At 37.1% G+C, this 17,814-nt stretch overlaps 1 protein-coding gene across 9 annotated transcripts in view; it reads right to left on the bottom strand.

Annotated features, from left to right (window-relative positions):
- Positions 1 to 17,814, bottom strand: part of SLCO4C1 (solute carrier organic anion transporter family member 4C1) — a 294,796-nt gene that overhangs the window by 172,915 nt on the left and 104,067 nt on the right. The window contains exon 16 of one of the 9 annotated variants that reach the window (XM_072958348.1): positions 11,186 to 11,242. The exons of the other annotated variants lie outside the window; for them this stretch is intronic. The gene's annotated coding sequence lies outside the window, so the exon portion shown is untranslated. Of the gene's footprint in view, positions 1 to 11,185; positions 11,243 to 17,814 lie in introns of those variants that run through there. 9 annotated transcript variants of the gene reach the window in all.

Genomic DNA, 17,814 nt, shown 5'->3' with positions numbered 1-17,814 from the left:
TCAACTTCACTATTAATCATTAATCAAATATCACCTAAAACAATAATGAGATAGAATCCATTTTCTGAGAAGGAAAGATTTTTTTTTTTTAACTCAGTGCCTTTGAGAATGTAGCCCGATGGACACTTGCACACATTAGTGGTAGAAGTACACTTTTACAAAGCAGAGGTGAAAAAATACTAGTTGTTTTACGTCTGCGGACTCTTTTCCCTTTCCCCACTGAATGTATCATTACAAGTTATCCATAGCAGGAAAAATACAGAATTCCATAAGGCACTAATATTTTACAATCTTTCAAATTGTTTAAAATATCTGCAATAATATTATAACCAATGATTATCAAAAGGGAATTCTCTGTTTCTGAACTATGAGAAGTTAAACTATTTACTTTTCTCTGAAACTGTGAACGGCACCATTAAAAATGGTCCTTTGGTGAAAAACCATTGATAGGGGCTGCACTGTGTTCCCCAAAAAAGATACATTGAAGTCCTAACTTCCAATACCTGAGGATGTCATTTTATTTGAAAAGATGTAATCAAGTTACAATGAGGTCATTAGGATGGTCCCTAATCCAATATTACTGGTATCCTTATAAAGACAAGACAGGAACAAAAGAATAGAACCATGGAAAACTAACAAGATAGTCTGCTGAACAAATAAGCTCATTCAGCTGGATAACTTGGTATCAGTTACTGACATCATTAATACTTCTTTCCTTACACGTCCAAACTCTAACTACATTCAGCTGTACTACTAAAACCTTCCCCTTATACAATGGAATACTTACATTCTCTGCAAAAGATTCAGCTGTAGTTAAAGTTGAGTTGCAATCTAACAGTTGCCTTTTTTCCTCCTCTGAGACAGTAAAACATTCACTAAATGCCAGCAGTATGTGTGTTTACCTGATGTTTTAAGAAAATGCAAAGAAAATCATAAACTCTAGTTCCTATATAAAACCTAAAAACTCACATGGTCATAGATATGACTCAGAACACAAATTAAACAGAAATTCTTTGATATTTATGTATTATGATAAAAAAATTATCAGATAGAAAATGAATTTGGTTACACTGGGACACACCTCTTGTATTAATTCCTTCTGCTGAATCAATCTGGTACAGTAGTTCATTCCGCCAATAAGATACGTTAATGAACTACTACCATTCAGGTTCCAATAAAAGTCTTGCTGTAAGAGATCTTAGTAAAGAGGAACTTTGGCTGAGTTTGGACCACTTCAGATAAGTCATTACCATTCAACATTCTACATAAAGCAATCTCATCTACTATCATGGCCTCCATCTTCATCTGTACTTGTGATTTTTAAATCTGCTTGCTAGCTTATACCTTCCTCTTGAACTTTAGATATCTGTACTCAATTGCACACTGGACATTTCTATGTGTAAGTCCAACAATTTAAATCTATCAGATACAAAACCAAATACTTCATCTATACCTCCCACTCAACCCTACCATCTTTTCTATTCCCTGTTCCAGAGAGTAGCATTCCCTTCCATGAAGATGTCCCCATCGGAAACCCGGATCTAGTCTTGCCTTGTTCACAGCCTTTATCCAAGTAATGGTAAAGTCTTGATGATTTCATTTAGCATATGCCTCTAAAACCTTTTTTCTCCCCATTGTTCCTATTCATTATTTAGTGCAGATCCTATCCACTACAATTCTGGCTTATTGCCATGGTCCCGTCATTCACCTTCTAACCTCCACTTCTGCTCATCATCACTGACACATGTTGATTTACCTAAGGCAAAATAAGTTATCATGTCAGTCCCTCTTTGAATCTTTCAAAAGCCTTCACCAATGATCGTACAATAAAACTAGAAATCCTTCATAAGACTTATAAGCCCTTCATAGTCTACTTCTCTGATTAACTCTTCAGTCGTCACCAGCACCATCCCTCCCCCAATCCCTTTATTCCTACAACTCCCTCAGTTATTAAAAAAATGATTTGGTTTTGTCTAGCTTTTTCCTCTAAGCCTCTACACATGGCTTTTTCTTTACAAGAAACTGACTTCCTCCTCTACTCTTTCCCTAGTTGGTTTAGTCGTCTTTCTAATTTGGTTTAGACATGTCTTGCTCATTACTTTTTCCAGGAAGTCTTCCCTGTCTGGGTCAGAAACTCATTATAGTCTTGTCCTCATCACAGTTTCTTAATTGTACGGTAAATGCACATTTACTGTATTTATTCCCCATGAGAGCTCTACGTGGGACAAGAATCTGTCTTCCTTGACTTTATCATCTTATCCCATGGGAGAGTATACTGTATATTTTTAACAGATACTGAATTAAGCATTAACATTCATTCATATACATTACTTTCTCAGCGATCCATGACCATCTTGTGATTGCATACAAAACAATAAGTTATTCTAGACCTCAAAGTATGGAATGAATGTCTTCTCCCAAGCAGCTCGATGAACATTTCGGTTGACAGACTTCAAAGGGAGCGGTGAGCCTTCTAGAGCAGCCGTAGCCACAGAGCAGAGTAGTAAAGGTGAAACTTTGAGCATATCTGTTAACATTTTATATTTCATTCACAAATAGCCACGAAAGACACAGCTCTGTGTGTTTCTTCTTATTGTTCCTTCCATCCCCAAAGTTATCACCTGCCTTTACAATGTCTCTCAAGGAAAGGTCCTCTAAAGATCCCCCATCTTCAGCTTTGAAAAGGACAAGGATACACTGGTACTTCTCATATGAAGATAATTTGTGGATTAAAACTAAATTTTAAATAAACACAACCACTTTGATTCTGTGTTACCAAAATAGCTACTAGCACTCATGAAAAAATATCTGGTTCCATCCATTTTGTAAGGGCCCATTAGCAATATCACAGGCCTTTACATAGCTCCCTCATGATTACAATTTTCATTGGGATCTGAGACAATCATAGTAATAAACTAACCACCAAAGTTGACACATCCTCCTACCTGCCTTAACTCGTCTAAATCCTTCACTAGCTATTCCTGGTACCATCAAGAGAGAGAGGTGACAGATACATAGATAATAAAAAGCAAAAGTGAAAAACATGAAGGCAAAGAAGATGGTAATAAAGACATTTCTAATGATGCAGATGACTTTAGATAATATTTTTCAACTACTTCAAAATATCATGGGGCCCATTCCACTTTGTTAATGGCAGTATGAGTTGCAAATAATGACTCACAGTGACTTTTTTCCTTTCCAGACAAATTATAGCATTGTCTACACTGCACTGAAAAATATCCAGAATATACTGGCATAAAAGATTTCCAACACAGTATTTACAGTTGAATAGATTATGGGAATAGATATTCAGATTTCACAGCTAAAATTTAAATACTATATTGTTAATTATGGTGAAATAGTACACATATTGTACAACAAAAACAACAACAGAAAAGAGACAAATGGAAACAGGCATTTCCCTTTGGTGTCATTTTTAAGACCTGGCAGAAAGAATAACAGATTCGGGAAATATGTATTTCTCTTATAAAGACAGTCTCCTGAATGGCTTTGTTTTTGAACTTCCCATAGTGACGTCCCCATTATCACTGACTAGGGTAAGCTCAGTTAGAATGCTGGCAGTGGGCAAAGTTTCCTGCCTATTTGCCTTTGTAGATGGTTCCTGGCTCTGTGCAATCACGCTTTCAGTACCCACGATGCTAATTCCAATTAGAGTCTTTTAGTGAGTGACTTCTATATCACATATCAAATTTCATCTTGGAATACAGTAATAACCACATTTATACCTGGAAGATATTATTCCCATTTTACAGATAATGCTTAGACAGATCATCTTCCCCATCAAAACACACAGTCAGTGATGAGACACAGATTAAAATTTAGTTCTTTCTGATACCAAAGTCTAGTTTCCTTCTACAGGATAATCTTAGCTTCAGGAGCTTTTGGAAACCCAGAGGTGACATAAAGGAGCTGAAGCTAGGAGCACGACACTGGTGCTGGCAAAGTCCAGACAAAGACCCTCTATCTAAAAGAATCCAGTAACAAAGGGTTTTAAGAGGACATTTCAATTAATGGTCATCTATTTTTATGAAGCACATAATTGTTTTCATTACAGGAATCTCTGCTACTGTCTGCAGTGCTGGTGGGTACTGTGACCCCTCTGGGTACAAATTAGTACTTGAGGATGTCACAGTGGACTGTATAAACACGGACAGGGCAGCAGTTACTCTAAGGACAATTTCTAGAAACTTCGAATTAAAGTTTTACATAATTATCACCTGTTTAAGTTGTTTCACTGGGAATAAGATCCAAAGAGTTCCTTAAGTGGTTAATCTAAAAATTATAGTCCCTATCTTTTCTTAATTTAAAGTTTTAATATATTTTTGTATAGAAAGATCTATTTTTCAGATCAGTTGTTTTTTTTTTTTTTTGAAGTACCACTTCCATGCAATAAAATGCACAGATTGTAAATGTTCAGGATAATCTGTTTTGATAGTGGAATTATACCTCTGTAACCCCCACACAAAGTAAGACATAAATCACTGTCATCACCCTGCAAGTTCCCTCATGCCCACCTTGAGGCAATCCATGGCCCTCTCTCCCACCCTCCTTCACCTCCAAAATAAAACACTTTCTCACATTTATCACCACAGGTCAGTATGGGATTGGTTTCTTTTGTTCAGCACGTTTGTGAGATTTGTCCAAGTTGTTACATTCATAGTTGAGTTGCTCTTGTTTTTTGGGGTGGGGGTCTCTCACCCAAATTCATTTACCACCTAATTCCTTTAAGTCCCCATACTGAATACATGGCCGTATTTGTTTGGACAGTAGTGACTACAATGACTTCAAAGCCAATGTTTCCTTACACTCTAACATGCACAGTCTTTTTCCCCAGTGGCATGGTTACCAAATAAATGGTATTGGACCCTGTTATCAACGATCATGAGAATATTTAGTGAACATTCTTGTGATGTTAAAAGTCTTTTCAAAGATTATCCTTCTCCCTTTGATCACTGGCCTTTTTTGTTTTCACAGTCTTTTTCATTATAGGTTACTACAAGATACTGAATATAGTTCCCTGTGGTATGCATAAGAAATGTGTTATCTATTTTATATATAGTAGTTAATATTTGCAAATCTCAAATTCCCAATTTATCCCCTTTCTCCCCTTTCCCCTCGGTTACCATAAGTTTGTGTAGTATGTCTGACTCTTTCTATTTTGTAGATAAGTTCATTTTCATCTTTCTTCTTTTTTTAGTTCCACATATGAGTGATATCATGTATTTTTCTTTCTCTTCCTGGCCTACTTAGAATGATGATCTCCAGGTCCATCCATGTTGCTGCAAATGGCATTATTTCATTATTTTATCGCTGAGTAGTATTCCATTGCATAAATATACCACAGCTTCTTTATCCAGTCATCCGCTGATGGACATTTAGGTGATTTCCATGTCCTGGCTATTGTAAATAGTGCTGCTGTGAACACTGGGGTGCATGTATTTTTTTGAATTAAGGTTCCCTCTGGATATATGTCCAGGAGTGGGATTGCTGGATCATATATGGTAAACCTATTTTTAGTGTTTTGAGGAATCTCCATACTGTTTTCCATAATGGCTGCACCAAACTGCATTCCCAGCAACAGTGTACAAGGGTTCCCTTTTCTCCACAGCCTCTCCAGCATTTATTGTTTCTGGACTCTTGAATGGCCATTAAGTTTTAATCTCTGATTTTGGGGATTTGTTGGGGAGAAAATAAACTTCATGTTGTTACTCAGAGAACAGTAAGTATTTCTTTAGTAAGATCATAAATTACTCCTTCTGAATGAACTAAAAACATCTATATTTGACTACCTTGATACTTCCAAAGTATAGCAATTGCTTTAGAAGAAACGACAACACTACACAAACAGGCCACTTACTGGCATCAACAGTGCTTAATTCAGACTAACGTTTAGAAAATATTCAGACTTCACTAAATCCTTTAGTTTAAAATATTCACCTAGGCTACTTAATTTTCTACTCTGTATTATAACAAACCAATACCACTCAAATGGGCATTAATTTACCTCTACCACTGGAGAATATGATAATCTTCAGACACAACTTAAGTACTGATTTCTGTGACCTGCAGAAAGATGTATTTCCTACATCACTGGCTGTAGCCATTACCCACAATTCCCCCATAACACTTTGTATCAAAAAAAATGCGTTAAGAAGCACAGAAAACCCCATTTCCCTTAAATCAACCAAGGCTGCTTTAAAGCCTTGACTACCACTACAGCATTGGCATAAGTAGCTGAAAATGCATTGGTGTGATGATGTAAATATGCCAAGAACTACAGAGAGGATCATCCCCTTGATATATGTTGTCCTTTAGATATAAAACTATCAAGCATAAGTTGATATAAAGCCCAGTAGCTACAGTAAGGTATGCATATGCTATTCCTCATTTTTTAAAGAAGCAAAATATATTTTAAAGGAAGTACACTGCTAAGGACTCCAAGTTTAGCTCAGGTTTGACTCCTTTATTGGGGACCATGGTAGAAGCATACAATACTTGACTGCAAAGGACCTTAGTAGTCTTAGTATTCTCGTACTTATGAATAAATCATGTCCTCAAGGTCATGCTGCCAGTCAATCGCAGAGCCTACAGTTGAAGCCTCCTGGTCCTGAAGTCTCTGCTTCTGCCATGATAATATACAGCCTTCCTCAGAAAATCCTTCTGCAACTACTCATGCCTACAAAGCTCATTTTGATCCTTTTAAAATTCTAGTAACTATTCCTTAGGCTTTTTTGAGTTAGATAATGGTAGGTTAACCCCTCCCAGAGGAAAGTAAGACAGCATTTCTTATTGAGGCCAAATAAATAAACTGGAATCTCCATATCCTTTCTGTCGTTTCCCAGCCCCCAACCAGTGCTATTTCTCAGAATATAACCTTAAGATACTGGGAAGAAGAAAAAAAAGAGGGGTAAGAGATGGTGAAATGTTCAACTGCCCTGTGCTGTGCCATTACCCTTGATCACAGAGATGGACGGAAACCAGCGCACTGAATGTCAACACTGATGCTACAGGCATGCCTGCCAAGGTGTATTTATCAGACCAAGGCTCCTGTCTGCACTGCTCTACTGCTGCCAAAGCCAAGATCATACTGCTGATTTAAAAGCACAAACATAGCTCCTTATGTATGTGTGCCAGGGCCTCTGAGAGGCCAGATGAGTGCCGAGAGTGTATACAGGGACCTCATCCCAAGCTGGAGACTCGATATCTTCCTGAATTTTTTTTTCCTTGCCATCTTGCTAATAGAGACCACCCCACCTCACAAAGGCTCATGCTTATTAATGTGATCTTCTCCCCCTACATATTGTCACAACCCTGACTTTTAATGAGAATGTCTTGTTTTTAAGGAGCTCTGAGTTTGCATCTCCTGTGTCTATAAACTTCAGATTGACAGTAATGGATTTTATCAACTAGAATTCAAAGAGCAAATCCACCGTTAAACTACATTCCAGAAGCCCGACCAAGTCACCTACTTTGCCAATGAAAAACTCAACTTTAATACATTACTACAGCTCATCTGTGGATTCTACGATTCAAAATAATTATGGTTTATAAACCTAACATAAACAGCTTTCAAACGTCTCTAGGGCAAGATGCTCATTCAATCTGATCCAAATAAAGCAGATATTTGAGTGTCTCCTCTAAGGCCAGAGCTAGAGCCAGGAATTACCATAGGAAGTCGCAAGCCAGGGAGGCAAATCAAGTCTGTTGAAACAATGTAAGGACACAGATCTGTCCATCAGCCATACTCATTTTAGAAAGTTATTTTCAAATAGCAAAAGAATCATACCAAATTAAAGGTAGTGAGGATGCTATCTTACAATAATACTGGAAGAGAAAGACAAATGATATTAACAAGAACACAAGCCAATATAGAAAATAAATGTCTTTCAGGTATTCAAAACAATCAAAATGAAATTTTTTAAGTCAATGAGAAATTTTTGTTGGATAGTATTTTCTAGAATAGATTTCACCAGCCATTGCAAACTGCATTTTAAGGAAGAAAAAGAATACGTTTCTTTAAAACTTACTGTATACTAGACCTTGATTGTTGTGCTGCTCTTTTGCACTCAAATAATATTCAGTATTTGTCTAAACAAAAATACCACTTTCACATGGATCCATTTGACTTGACAGCATAATCCTTCTCACCATAACAATCAAGCTAGAGCTGGATTTCACCACTTAAGTGGAAATTGGTTCCTAATGGAAACTGCATCAACATTGTGTCAATATAATTTCTGTGCAGTCATTTAACATGGCAAGATTCAACACCAACTCTTCACTTTTCAGAATTCCCCTGCAAATTGTCTGTTAGGACATCAGGCATTTTGTCTTTACCCTTGGCTGATTTCCGTTTTTGTTTTATTTTACTAGCTATTATCTTGTTAGTATATTTCAGAAACCTGGCTATTTAATGTAAGCAAGTGAGCCTGTGGTAATGGAAAATGAAAGCCACAATTTATTTTTAATTTTTTTTTTTTGAAAACGACAGTTTATACTTCTAACATAATGGGGCATGTGACCTCTGGCTAAGCTGAAGATGTAGCAACCAAGCACCACGGTCACTGGCAATTCCTATGAATTCCCAGGGAAAGCACCTTGCAGCGTCCCTTTCTTCTTTAATTTTTGCTCTTTCTATATTTCTGTATTTTTAGGTACTTAACAGCTTGCACAGAAAATCAAAAGCACTACAAACTCAAATTTTACTTTTTCCTAATTGCACATCAATTTGGGCATGCATATGCCACATTATCTAAAATGCCTTTTAAAACTAATGAATACAAAAGAATCTCATGATCAGAGATTCTAGGAATTCAAGTACTATTAAACAATTGTGTATCAAGGGAAATTTTTGTAGAAACAATAAACACTCCAAAAGACTTAACAAAGGCGGCCAGGATTAACTGAGATTCAGTGGCCTAGAATCATCCAAGAAAACTTAAATTCTTTATAAAGTTTTATAAACCCCAGTAGATTCTTTAGTAAAGGCTAACCAACTTCACCTTATGCAGGACTTCCATGAGCCATGTGATAGCTCATTCTAACAATCTAATAGGATTTTAAAACTTCATTCTATGTTTTTGTTATGTTTTATACTTATTTTATGTTTGAAAATCTTCATTCTATGTCTTCTTATCCCAATATTGTTTTTTGTTTTGTTTCCAGAGGGAGGAGGTAATTAGGACAGGGACTCAGGAGAAATTCGTCCAAGCACATCTGTGTAATCCATACTGACATACTATCTATTAAGGACTAGAAAACTTGGAATTTAAGGAAAGAATAATAACTAAAGTTACATTCCCCAAAATACATATGGGAGAACTATAGTCCAATAAGATATTCCATTAAATAAGGGTTCCACAACTAGGTATCAGCTTTGGTTTCTGCTGCTGGCATGTTAGACATTCAGTGGCAGGAGTACTTAGATCAGCTTTGGTGAGTGAGAGCCCACAGTGCTGGGTCACAAGAGTCTCCATTTTTGTGACCACGACCACCACAATTACATGCCTATCACTCTAGGAGTGGGATGGCCAATGATGGGTGCTGGCTGACACAAACCAGGTGAGTTATTTAGTCTAGCTGGTTATAATGCCTCTGCTCTGGTGAGTGTACTCTGGTGGGCATTATCATAAGGTGCAGAGACCTTCACACTTCACACACACATTTGACTATGCCTCCACCCCAGATATTCTCATTCTTGTTCTTTAAACCTTTCTCCTTGGCTACCTGAAGTAGTCATTTCCACCGGCCTTAGTCCATTGTTTTCTTCCCTTGAGGCACTCTCCACACAAAGTGGTCAGCCAGACACGTCCCCACAATTCTGCTCATTCTGCATTTTTGCTTCAGTCTCCACTGAAGTCACCACTAAGTGGGGCGTTAGTGCAGCTATCTTCCATTTTCAGTTTACATTCACATATTCAGCCAGTCATTCATAAAGCAAAGCTTGGCTGTATCCTCTTCTGCTAGTTAGTCTTAAGAGATTTCCCAAATGTCCCTTAAGTGTGACTTGAGGAAGAATCAGTATCTGAGACAATGGGAAACAAGGTGACCAAAAACCTAAAACTTTAGAATTAGCAACGATATTGGGCAAGAAATGAAAGCTACCACTTTAAGTGCATAGTCACAGATTAGGTTCATGGGTTGAGTCGAGTCAGTACTCAAATTAAATAGATAAATTTCAAAAGAGGATACATTAGCTCACTAACTGGGAGCTCCAAAGGGATGAACTGACTTCAGACACAAGTGGATCCAAGCACTCAAACAATGTGATTAGCAATCTGTTTCTTCTCATCTCAGATCTTTCCCTCTCCACGTTGTCTTCATTTTCAGGTGTGTTCTTCCCTTTTGGTAACAAAGATGGCTACCACCATGTGGCCTTACGTTGCTACAAAACGAGTTTCAGCTAAATTTCCCAAAATGATTCTGATTCATCTGGCTTAGGTCATGAGCCTATCCTTAAATCAATCCTCGCAGATAAAGAATGTGAGGTATTCCTATTGCTAGACCTACGAGTGCCAATCTCTGAAGCAGGGCACTTGAGTTCTGAGGAGAAGCCAACCATAGAAAAGCAGAGAAAAAAAGGAATTTGCCATGAAAAATAGAGTTCTGAGACTCTGTTATTTACAGAAGATAAAGCATGAAGGGCAGGAAAAAATGCAACACCAAAGATGATTATGTATGTTTTTTAGAAAATCTTTCACCACCTTCTGTTTTTGCTACACTGAGTCTCTGCTCAGCGATTCAAGGATCACAAAATGACACACACTTTCTCTTAAGTCTATCATATTTCTTATTAGAAGTTAACACTGAGTAGCCATAGTTTTCTTATAAGGGTGTTATCAATAAAAATTTTTCTTCTCCAGATAGACTGTAGCCTGAATTTGTTTTCCACCTTATCACCAGCCCTCCTCTTTGCTTTGCTTTCTGTACAAGTACCCTATATCTTACACAGAAATAAACTTAGAAGGATTACTGGATGTAACTGCAGTCCTTATGTGAGCCACTCAATTGGCAATTTGTTTTTTCTGCTATTTTCTGGACACTTTCAAACACACAGACGAGACTGTGAGAAGCACTTACTTTCCCTTCTCTTAGCTAGGGGCTGAGCTGCTTCTTGTTCTACATTAACGTGGCATTATCGTTGGAAAGTTTTCGTTTTGATTATCACTGGTGGCATCGCTGCCATTCTCCATGGCTGCTCAGCCAAGTGTTCTGGAGTGCCCTGTTATAATCAAAAAAGTAAAGTAACTTCGGCATTCCTTATAATCCAACTTACCAAGGTACTTTCAGTTTGGCAGATTCTTAACGCTATAACCATTTGCAGGATTGAAAGAAGACATTCATTATTCAATTTTATACTTGTGTCTCAACACTGGATCACAATGCCTGAAGAGCCTGTAATTAATAATATTCTTATAATAACGTTGCAAGTAACATAACTCTACTAGATTGTACTATATGCAAGGTCATTACAAGATCATATGTGTATTAACGGCATTTAGATCAATGTAAATAAAACTACCAATTTCATCACAGTGATTAGCCTTTCTTCATTTTTATTAACATTTTTTAATAATTTAAGATTTTCAGCAACTTGTCAAGTAGGGAGAGTGCATATATGCACTCATGAAGTTTCATGACATCCTGCCCTATAGGCAAGGGCTCAGAGTTGGAAAGTTTGATACAGACCTACAGGATGGAGATGACAGGACCCTGAAACAATAGAAACCAGATTATGTCTTTCAGTCCTCAGAAGCCAGGTGGACTCAATTTTACAGTGAGTGGCAAGGTCAGGAGTGAAAGGACAGACCTGGAGATAACTAATGGAACATGATGTCCCCAAATATACAGGGAAATAACAAAGGTTCAAATCTGCATGCATCATGAAAAGAAATCAAAGATGAATGGTCAGGAAGCTGAAGGTAGTTACATCTGTCTGTCATTTTTCAGACAGACCTACTGACAGAAATGTGGCCAGTTCCTTGGGAGGAGAAAGCTAACAAAACCATGGGAAGTATGTATTATAATAATTTTCCCAGTTATTCCTCAAAAAGATATATGTTCATTTACTCAAGGAAGTGTGCCTTTAGGGAAGACAACTACCCTCTCATTTTGAGTATTGCTGGATACAGGTTTCAAAACAATATTCACATATGGATGCACGCATAGCTCACATCTGAACCCAGGCAGCCTTACTCCAGAAAGTCTTTGCTCTTAACCATTCCCCTACATGGTGCTCTGCCAAATGAAGGAAGAAACCACTTTTTCTGCTCTTTTTTCTCCCTCTTGTTCTCTCTCCTTCCCAAGAAATACCTTTTTTTTTAGCATCTTCCTGTCATTCTATTTGATCCTGGTTATGTGCAGAGGTAGGGACACTAGTAGTCTTCAGTAGTGATTTTAGTTTAAGCATTATGCTAAGTCTTTTGCATACATTTTATTACTTAAACATCTTAACTTACTGAGCTATAGATTTTCTCCATTGCATGAAGACTACATACAAGAGCGATTAAGGGTTGAGAGCTTCTATAGGCAGGCTGCCTAGGCTCAGACCTCAGCACTGAACCTTCTTATCCTCATGGAACAAACAGCCCCAAGGACTGGACATCTTTGGATTCATTATGCACATTTTTTAAGTTTTGGGTTTTTCTAAATATGTCATTCATTCTAAATGCTTCATTATTAACAAGGGAGATTGAAAAGTTGCTCTTTCACTGCTTTGCCCAGACCAGCGGCAATCAGTAACAACAGGGGATCCTTGAAGCAAAAGTGTGTTGTCCTTCTTAGTTCAAACTGTGTGAAAGGCAGAGAATGGCCGCCAAAAGGTCCCAATTCTTGGAAACCGTGACTCTTATCTGACATATTCACATTTCTCAGTGTAATTAAGGGTACAGAATCTATCCAGGTGGGCCAGTCTAAATCCTGAAAAGCACAGAACCTTTCCTGGCTGAGTCAGAGCAGTGAGACACTGCTGCAGGTGAACATGGAAGAAGAGGACCGCGAGCCAAGGAAAGCAGGTGGTCTCTAGACGCTGGAAAAGGCAAGGAAATGAATTCTCCACGAGCCTCCAGGGAAAAAGCAGCCATACTGATGACTTGATTTTACTCCAGGGAGACTAACGTTGGATTTCTAACTTACAGAACTCTAAGAAAACAGACAAGTGCTGCTTTACGTCACTAAGTTTGTGCTAATTTGTTCTAGGAGCAATAGAAAAATAACATTGTTAAAAGTAAAGATATACAACTTTTGAGTTCACAGCATTGCTAGCAGTCCTCACAGGGAGAAAAATCTTGACATTTTTTGTTTACTTTTAAAGATAAAATCTTACCAGGTGAGAATGGGTGTTATCTGCATCTATTTTTATCTGCGTATTTACTGCCCTTGAATTCAGTTGTGGAGAAGAATCAATTTCATACTATATATCTTTCGCTTAACTTGTTTGGAAAAAAGTGTTCCGCTATCATGATCTTTTAAATTTGACAAGGTGTGGATGTGTAAAACCTGGAAGCAGTCTTCCTTAAAACAATTTTTAAAATAAGAAACATCAAAGTTCATTTTAAAACTAACTTTAACAGCTGCTTACCAATTATATAAAGCTGCTTACCATATATATATATGAAATACAAGGGTACCAGGCAGAACTGTGATATGCATGGAGACATTTATTAGCTATTTACCATTATTCTAGTTTGCGCTTAACTCTGATCCTTTCAGGTTTAATAGCCTTTTGCTGTCCTGATAGGACTGTATCCAACTGTACAGACACAGAATGTCTCAGGTCATTAAAGGGAGGAGCATTTACTCTAGCAAATTTTAGTGCGCTCTGCACTCCTTTTCAAGTAAAGCTAAAGAATATGCATCAACACAATTTTGTTCTTTATGGGAGCTGTTTTATTATCATTATTAAGGTCTCTGGTTATAACCTCCTTAGGCTCTGTCATCTCTTTTAAAAAAAAATTCCCTTCCCCAATTGGTGTGTGTTATTGTTATAACAACTTGAAAATAAATCATGACACAATGTACAATCTCCATTCTGTTAATTAAAAAACAAACCAGTTTCATGAAAACAGCTTTTCTCTGAAAAGAAAAAAAAACCTCATCCAGTATTTATACTAATTATCCTTTCTTTTAGAACTAGAGAAAAATCAAATGCAAGACCAAAAGTTTTTTTCCATTTTTCCTTTTTACATTTATGTTTTTAAATTATTTCAAAATGTTAGAATAAACTTTTATTTACAGCATAGAAGATACTTCTTCCTCCAAGATTTCTCCTAATTTTAAAATTTGTTTTGAAGATGGAGATGAGAAAATTGCAGAAAACTGCTTAAAAAATAGATGACTATGTTAAGAGTTGCTACTTACTGGTTACCTACTTTGTTCCAGTATTGCTATTTGCTTTTGTCCTATTATTTCATTGTACTTTTTTTTTAAGAACACTGAAAGTTAGGTGAAATTATATCCATTTTACAAATTAGGAAACTGAGGTTATGATAAGACATTATGCAAGACCACTAACTGATTATTTGAATTGGACATACAAGATGCAAAGATTTACTCCAGACCTATCTGACAGCAAAGACAATGTTCTTTTCACCAGTAAACATGAGATCATCTGTTATTATAGTTATTTTCTATTTGGGGGCAAGAAATGGGCATTGTGCAATAGTGCTACAAAGTCTCCCTTTAAATAAATATTTTAAAAGATAAAAGTCTATTTTATAAAAAAAAAGATATAAAGCAAACATGAAATGATAAGTTGCTATCAGGTGATACGCAGTATGGTCAAAATGTTGACAGCAATACAGGAAGTTTGGGTTATACTTCAGGAGAGAACCCTGACACTCTGTTCTACATACAGTAACCACAGTTAGTTAAAGCCTAACATTCCGCCTGGCCTCTGACGATGAGGCGCTTTAGCATCACAGCCAACTCACCTACAGCATTAACTCCTGACTCTCCCTAACAGAAGTCTCAAAAACTGAATATGTCCTAAGTTTATAAATTATTGTTCAGGCTGCTACCACAGATGTTCAAAGAGATCAAACTCTGTCCTATCATTTGGTATTTCTATGGACTCTGAAATTTTAAGCACTTTTTTCTTTGAAGACCCAGCATTCAGAAAAGAGACACTACATAATTCTGTGATTCAACTGTGTTGTGAATCATGGAATCCAGAGATTGTGGACTTTAGAGCACTGATTTCATCATGAGAAACCTAAGAAAAACCGGTGATTTTTTTTTCCTTGATGAGTAAGAGAGAGTGAGCTGTTTCGATAAGTGTAACACCAATGTATCAGCAGACCTCAACATAAGACCACTGAGGATCAAGTGTTAGTGTGTTATCACCTACTCAAAAAGTCAAAGTCAGTCTTCCAGCTTTCCTAAGACTACTCGGTTTCTACAATAGTTTTTTCACAAAATCTAAAAACTGCTGGGCCTTTCACTGCCCGGTGGGGGAGTACACCCTGGCTCTGAATGCCACCAACGTGAGGCACTTTCTCAAAAGTAAAGTGAAAGTGGCTTTTAGTGTGAAGTTGTGCGTAACAAGCAGAGACTCAGCTACTACCTAGGGCATGCTTGTGGAGTTCCTAAAGAACCACTTGTGCAAGTCAGGACTCTCAGCCTGGATATTTGCACCTAAATGTCACCTCAAAGGGTTCCTTAGTCACAAACTGGTCTGGGATATTGATAATTCAATCCTATATTATACGCTTAAATTACAACTCCAGGAATCTTGGATCATTTCAAAAGAACTCTTACCACTACCCAAAGGACATCAAAAACGGAAATAATTTAGTATCCAATTCACTCTTCCCCCCCTCCCCCTCCTCTCCCTCTCCCTCTTCGCACACATACCTGCACACACACTCCTGGGAGAAACAGCTTCCAACGACCAAGAAAATGAAGTCTGATCCCTGGGCAACCACGGTTCAAACGGCTTATTTCTAGAGCTTAAACACTTGACACCACTTAGTAAACTACTACATCCAAGTTTTAAATGGTGTCTTCAGATTCAGAGAGGCAGTAAATTGACAAAGCACGGCACTCCCCCCTTATCTAATGGCACAGCTATACAATGTGCCATCCCTGAGGCATACCTGACTGTGTTACACGTGAGTTTCTGAAACCTCTGAAAAGATCACAGGGAAATAGGTGATGTAATCAAGGAAAATAAAGTAATTTCAGTCTCTTAAGTGACGGTTCTTTTAATAACTTAGGAAGAGTACTATTAAGATCTTAAGTGGATCAGATAACCTTTTTCTATCTTATTTGCCTTACTTCACAAGTCCTCCGTGATTAAATTTGAGTAACAGGTGGAGACAGACATGCCACTGGTATTTGGGAAAGACTGAAAAATAAAGATGTTCATCACTCAAGAATTAAATTTGTCATTTATAACAACAATCTTAATACAACAAAACACGTTCAAGTCAAATTTTCAATAAATTTCCATAGTCCACCGTTGTCGTAAAATATTTGAATCACACTAGATGTAATATGAATGTAATATAGTTTCATGATTTCTAGGAACTTACTATCTTGAATCTCAAATCTGTAAAGCCTAATTTTTTTCTCATTAAATGATCTCTGAAAAGTCTTTAACCAAAGTTAATCATTGGTCTAAGTGAATGCACCAATCTCTTTATTACAGCAAAAACAAGATACAGAATGTGAACTGCAATTAAAACTCTAAAAAGCATTTCTTTAAAACAAACAAACTCAACTCCAACAGAGAATTTAAGAAAACCTCAAAAATGTTTACACTATTTGAGTCTCAGCTGTGGACATGGTGCTACACTTCCCCCAAATACTTGAGTGGGTTCCTTACAAATGAAGGCCATCTTCTATGTAATCCAATATGAAAACTGAAGAAAGGAAATCAGTATTTACACATTACTGATTCTGTGTCCTTTATTTTGCATCCTATCAGGAGTCTCAGGATTTAAACTTGTCCCATTATTGATAATGTTCACTTTGATCACTTGACCAGAGTAATGTTAACCAGGCTTTGTCACTAAGAAGTCACCCTCTTCCCTTTTGTAATGAACACATATTTTGTTGGAAGTTATTCTGAGGCTCTGCAAAAATACCATTTCTAATAATAAACTGAATTTATTGGTTTGCTTATATCAACATGAATATAAGGATACCTATTTTATTCAATGAGTCAAGATCCATTTTTTCAGATTTAACCCTTAGAAACTCCATCAAAGCTGGCTCCTATGTACTTTCAACATATCCCCATCATTTATGAACACTTCTTTACTTTGTATTTCAAAAAGGAGTTCCAGTCTCATCTGCTATGTTCCCTATCCCAGCCCAGGCATTTCTTCATGGATGGAACCCTGGTTCCTTTTGGTGGACAAATATTCAGAGATCAAAGGCTCTATGTTGCTAACTGCTATTGAGATGAGCTGTTTCCACTCAATCTCAGGGGAGAGAGCTAGGGAGTATGTTTAAGTGAAGACATACATGCACACACAGATGTGTGCAAATGTTTACGAATACACACTTACATCTATTTATTTCCATATCCCATCTTTTGTGCTACTGCTGTCCTTGCTTTCACATATGCTATAAAACCAAAGAGCACTGATACTTTAGGGGTTTTCTGCTTTTGTTTTTTTGTTTTTTGGGGTTTTTTTTTTTTGGGTTTTTGGTTTTTAATTGCTCTAAAAGGTAAGTAAATCAAAACCAAAGATAATTATTTTTTCTTGTTTTTCTGCATCATTGCCAGCAGTTAGTATTATCAGATTTGGGGGTTTTGCCACATAAATAAGTGCATAACAGCATCTC

The sequence above is a fragment of the Vicugna pacos genome, chromosome 3 (assembly GCF_048564905.1).
Source record: "Vicugna pacos chromosome 3, VicPac4, whole genome shotgun sequence".
Classification (NCBI taxonomy): Eukaryota; Metazoa; Chordata; class Mammalia; order Artiodactyla; family Camelidae; genus Vicugna; species Vicugna pacos.
This window is presented reverse-complemented; position numbering and strand designations above follow the sequence as displayed.